A 6,489-nucleotide genomic window follows, 5' to 3' on the forward strand; every position below is an offset into this window, starting at 1 on the left:
GTGGAAAATTATATAGCTCCTACTCCTGAACCCCCCATGTCATCCTATGGCTCCCCCAGAATCAATCACTATCCTGAATTTTATCATAATTATATTCTTGATTTTCTTTATCAATTTATCACTCATACATCCATAAACAACATAAATCAGTTTTCCTTTTGTGTTTTGCATATTTCACTCAAAAGTGTTTTTGTGAGTCATCCATGTTGTGTGTGTATAGTGATTATTTTCATTCCTGTATACAATTCCATTACATAAATGTACCATATTTTATTCTACATTCTACTCTTTTAAAAAAATATTTTTTATTGATTATAGAGAGGAAGGGAGGGGGAGAGAGAGATAGAAACATCCGTGATGAGAGAGAATCATCAATCACCTTAGTAAAACATTATCAGATTAGGGCAATGGTCTGCAAACTGCATCTTGCGAGCCACATGCAGCTCTTTGGCCCCTTGCATTATCAGATTAGGGCAATGGCCTGCAAACTGCAGCTTGCGAGCCACATGCAGCTCTTTGGCCCCTTGAGTGTGGCTCTTCCACCAAATACCACGTGTGGGCACGCACGTACAGTGCGATTGAAACTTCATGGCCCATGCGCAGAAATCAGTATTTTGTGGAAGAGCCACATTCAAGGGGCCAAAGAGCCGCATGTGGCTCGTGAGCCGCAGTTTGCCGACCACTGGTAGGGGATCGCCTTTAGCATAGCCTTTAGCCCTTGCTGAAAGCCCAAGGTCCATCAGCCTTCTGAAGACTTCTTGCATAATTATGACCTGCGGGTCTTAGTCTCCAGCAAGTGAGTTCTTTGGGTTTTCTTTTTGCCTCGTAATTCCTAGATTTGGAACTGTAGAGGCCAGAAATTCAGAAATGCAAGTGTTACGCAAGCAACAACAACAAAAAGCACCGCCCCCCAAATGTGCCCTTTCCAGCCAAGGGACCAAGAAAAGAACAACCCAGGAAGACAGAAGCTTTGAGACAAAATGTTCCTACTCTGGCCAAACCTCCGAGCTAACTAATTAATGCGAAAATATAGGAACAGACAAGTTTTCGTGTTTGCCTAAAGTTGGGGTGGGAGGGGAGACTGAATACAAAATTCTTATAAAATTTTCATGTAGTACACCCACACCAACAAAGGCCCAGTGAGGAGCCTCAACTTGTACCCCTCCAGGCTGCAGTGGTACCCCAACACCCGCTCCAGAGTGATGTTCGAGAAGACCACGTGGAAAGCTGAGGCTTTCATCCCCCACCGCTGGTAATGAGATTTCCCCACCCCACCCACGTGTTCTCACTGGCTCCTCAGTGAAAACCATGTGAGGAACTTGGATTTCCACCCCACTCAGCAGTAACAAGGTGACTCTCGCCCTCCATGCTGCAATCGTATCACAGCAAAACTAATAGAGGGTCAGGACTTTCACCGCGGCCCAGAGGTGAATTGCTATCCCCAACCCATGGAGTCAGTGGAGATCACACTTGGAGCCAGACGTCCCACCTCTGCCCATCAGCAAAAAGGATCCACCCCCACATGCAGCCCCTCCACCCCTGGTCCCACCAAAAGACCAAATTTCAAGGGCGTTTGAGAGTGGACTAAATGTCCCTGTGGGCGATCTGGACAGGATCACATGTCCTACAAGGAAAAAGCCAAATAACTTCAAAGTTCTAAGAAGCCAGTGGAGTTGGGTCGCTCTACTGGATGTGCTCGCCTAATTCTTTCTGCACACAGATTTTTAGTGAGTGACAATTTGACATTAAATCGTGAGCCTGTGGCCTTTATTTCCTCCACACTGCTTTCACACACTTGGGGGCATTTATCTTGAGATTTATCTGTCACTGTCTGAAACCATCTTTGTCTTTCTTTCCATGGACATCAAATAGCTTTCATCCCAAGCATATGCTAGTACATACGGTCTCTGTACAAATTAGAAAGAGATGTCTCTTCCTCAAGTGTCATGTATTTCTTAACAATAATAATTAGGACAAACATATCAAAGCACTTGGTCCCCCCAAAGCTGAAAGACTTAGTGACCTTGCTAAACTTGCTTATTAGTTCTAGACCAGTGATGGCGAACCTATGACATGCCTGTCAGAGGTGACACACGAACTCATTTTTTTGGTTGATTTTTCTTTGTTAAGTGGCATTTAAATATATAAAATAAATGTCAAAAATATAAATCTTTGTTTTACTATGGTTGCAAATATCAAAAAATTTCTATATGTGACACAGCACCAGAGTTACGTTAGGGTTTTTCAAAATGCTGACACGCTGAGCTCAAAAGGTTCGCCATCACTGCTCTAGACACTTTTTAAAAAATGGATTCTGTAGGATTTTCTGCATAGATGATTATGTCATATATGAATAGGGAGAGTTTTATTGATTCCTTAACAATATGAAGCCTTTTATTTCTTTTTCTTGCCTTATTAAACTTGCTAGGACTTCCAGTATTGCATTAAATGTAAATTTGGCTATTGTGAGTAATGCTTCTATGAACGTTGGTATACAAGTATCTGTTAGAATTCCTGCTTAAAATTTTTGGGGTATATCTGATATACCCAGGGGTAAAATTGCTGGGTCATTTGTTAATTCCACATCTAACATTTGAGGAATCACTAAAATCTTTTCAACAGCAACTGTAACATTTTACATTCTCACTAGCAACACGCAAGTGTTCCAATTTCTCCACGCTATTACCAACACTTATTTTCCATTTTATTGGTAATAGCCATCGTAACAGATGTGAAATGCTCTCTCATTGTGGTTTTGATGTGCTTTTCGCTAATGACTAATGATGTTGAGCATCTTCTCGTGTACTTATTGGCCATTTGTATATCTCCTTTGAAGAAATGTGTTCAAGTCCTTTGCCCACTTTTTAATTGATTTGTTTTGTTGTTGTTGAGTTGTAGGTGTTTTTATATATTTTGAATACTTAAATTTTTATAAATATTTTCTCCCATTCTCTGTATTCTCTTTTCACTCTCCTGTAGTACTTTTATTCTCTTAAAGTATTCTATGATGCACAAAAGTTTTTAATTTTGATGAAGTCTAATGTATCTATTTTTCTTTTGTTGCCTGTACTTTTGGTGTTATATCCAAGAAGTTATCAAAAACTATAAAATTCCTAGAAGAAAACAGGAATCCCCTTAAGTTTTGACTTTTGATCCATTTTTTAAAAAATATGTTTTCATTGATTTTTTTTTTGAGAGAGAGAGAGGGAGAGGAAGGGAGATTAAGAGAGAGAAACATCAATGAGAGAACCATGGATTGGCTGCCTCTTGCACGCCCTCTACTGGGGATCAAGCCCACAACCCAGGGATGTGCCCTGACCAGGGATCGAACTAGTGAACTTTTGATGCATGGGATGATGCTCAACCAACTGAGTCACACTGGCTGGGCTGACCTATTTTTGAGCTAATTTTTGTATAAAGGTCCAATTTCATGTTTTTGCATGTGCATACTAGCCAACTTTACGATGTGTCATAAAGCTACAGTCATAAAGACAGCGTGGTATTGGTGAAAGGATAGATACATACCAGTGCAACAGACTATAAGTTCCAGAAATAAACCCACACGAATGGCATTCCAATGCAGAAAGAACAGTTTTTCAACAAAAGGTGTTGGGAAAACTGGACCTTCGTATGCAAAAACAAGAAACTTTGACTTACATCTCACATGTATAAACACTAACTCAAAAGGGATTCTACATCTAAATGTAATATGTAAAATTCTCAGAAGAGAACATAGGAAAAATCTTCATGATTTATGGTTAATCAAAGATTTCTCAAATAGGACACAAAAAATATCTACGAAATAAAAAATAACAAATTGAACTTTATCAAAATTTAAAACTTCTGCTCTGCAAAGAACACTATTAAGAGAATAAAAAGACAAGCCACTTATTGGGAGAAAATATTTGCAAATCACATGTCAGACAAAGAACATGTATCCAACTCTCAAAACTCAAAAATAAGAAAACAACTACCCAATTTGTCTAATGGACAAAAGAACTCTCTGTTTTGTGCCCTGTACATGACGTGTCACTTCATTCCCTTGCTGCTGTCAGGGTTCTCTCTGTCTTTGGCTTTTGACAATTTAATTTTATGTCTAGATATAGATTTCTTTGAGTTTATCTTGCTAAGAGTTCATTGAATTAATGCAAAAATATAGGGCCAGACAAGTGATTCATGTTCGCCTAGAGTTGGAATGAGGGGAATCTGAATACAAAGGGACAGCACAAGGGAACTCTTTATGTCTGCGCCTATGAATCTATATGTGTGACTCCCTGAAATGTTCATCAAAAAACGGGATTTTAGAATTCGCTGCCACCTCTCCCAGCACCCCCTCTCTCCTCAGTCTATCCCCAGATTCCACTCGTCCGCACCTTCTCCCTCTCTTCAGCACAGGGGAGTTCTGCCCTTCCCGGCTGCAAACCGTCTCACCAGCTGAGTAATTTCGCCAATTCGGGGTGGGTGTTATTAGTTTCAGCTGCTCACTCCATTTGCTCCGGGACAGGACCTGGGACGCGTCTGCCTATATCACCGCTGTCTTCCGTCTTCCCATTCAGTGTTTAATAACATGCTATTTAGCTTCCAGGTGTTTGAATGTTTTGGGGTATATTTACTGTAGTTGATTTCTAATTTCATTCCACTGTGATCTGAGAAGATGCTTGATATGATTTCAATCTCCTTGAACTTGTAGAGACTTGTTTTGTGTCCTCATATGTGGTCTATCTTTGAGAATGATCCATGTGCACTTGAGAAGAATGTATATTCTGCAGCTGTGGGGTGAAATCCTATATAATAAAGAGGTAATATGTAAATTAACCCTCACACCCTCACAGGAGCCGGTTTGGCTCAGTGGATAGAGCCTTAGCCTGCGGACCAAAGAGTCCTGGGTTTGATTCTGGTCAAGGAAACATACCCTGGTGGCAGGCTCCTCCCACACCTGGGCCCTGGTCAGGGCTCCTGGAGGAGGCAACCAATTGATGTGTTTCTCTCACATCAATGTTTCTCTCTTTCTTTCCCTCTCTCTTCCACTCTCCCTAACAATCAATGGAAAAATATCCTTGGGTGAGGATTAACAACAACAAAAAAACCCCACTAGATTTTAGCCCTGCCCGGTAATCTCAGTGGTTAGAGCATTGGCCTGTGTACCAAAGCTCCTGGTGGTCCTCGGACCACTGGTGGTTCGTGAGGTCCGAAAGGTTGGCGACTGCTGCACCAAAGGGTCGTTGGTTCTATCCCCAGCCCCGGGGTGAGTGTGGGAGACAATCAATTGATCTCTTTCTATCTCTCTCTTCCTTCTGCTCTCTCTAAAAAGCAATGGAAAAAATATCCTCAGGTGGAAAATTATATCGCTCATACTCCAGAAACCCCCATGTCCTCCTCCCTGATTGTCATCCTATGGCTCCCCCAGAATCAATCACTAGAGAGATAGAAACATCAATGATGAGAGAGAATCATTGATTAGTTGTCTCCTGCATGCCCCACACTGGAGACCAAGCCTGCAACCCAAGCATGTGCCCTGACCAGGAATCAAACCGTGACCTCCTGGCTCATATGTCAACGCTCAACCATTGAGCCATGCCGGCTGGGCTACATCCTCCTCTTGATGGACATTTGGGCTGATTCCAATTTGGGTCTATTACAGATAAGGCTGCTATAGGCATTTGTATAGATGTACCTTTTTGCACATGTATGAGTTTCTCTATAACATACATTGTACACGGGGACATCTGTGCCTTCAGTTTTACTAGATTATGCTGAAGGGTTCTTCATCTTGTCTATAGGTCAAGAGAACTGCAGACGCCTCTAATGACACATGGTGCGGACACAATTGTTCGGAGTGTATTTGAGGGAACTTCAGGCAAAGTGTTGGGAGAATGCACATATTGCCCCAAAGTCCCTTTATCCAAAAGGTGGGTTGCTAAGCCAGACAGGGCTGATCTCACTGTTAAAAGAGCTCCAGGAGGAGGGCCCCACTCCCATTAACTTTACACATTTATGAGGAAGGGAGGGATCTGGGAACCTCTTGGCAGCTATGCAGCTTTCTGGCCAGGGACGTGTCTTGCTAGAACTGGGGAAAATCCAAAGCCTGAACATCGGCTGGGGGAGTTCACATGCCATTTCAGTTTTGCTGAACTAGTTGATTCTAGGCTACCCAAGGGACAATCCTGGGTGTGTTCAGTTATTATATAATGATGTCCTTTTCTGTCTCTGGTAATTGTCTTTGTCCTGAAGTCAACTTTATCTGATATTAAGATAGTCACTCCTGCTTTCCTTTGATTGTTTGCATGATACATCTTTTTTCATTCTCTTCCTTTCAGATGCCTTTAGATGTTTATATTTGAAGTGAGTTTCTTGCAATAGACAGTCAAGCCGTGTCCTTTAATCCACTCTGCCAATAAGCTGTGCACTTATGTGTATTTTCATTATGTATATTAAACTCCGATGAGTGAAAACAAATTTTTTTTTCAGTTGATGCTGTATAAGAGGAGT

The sequence above is a fragment of the Myotis davidii genome, unplaced genomic scaffold (assembly GCF_000327345.1).
Source record: "Myotis davidii unplaced genomic scaffold, ASM32734v1 scaffold32, whole genome shotgun sequence".
Classification (NCBI taxonomy): Eukaryota; Metazoa; Chordata; class Mammalia; order Chiroptera; family Vespertilionidae; genus Myotis; species Myotis davidii.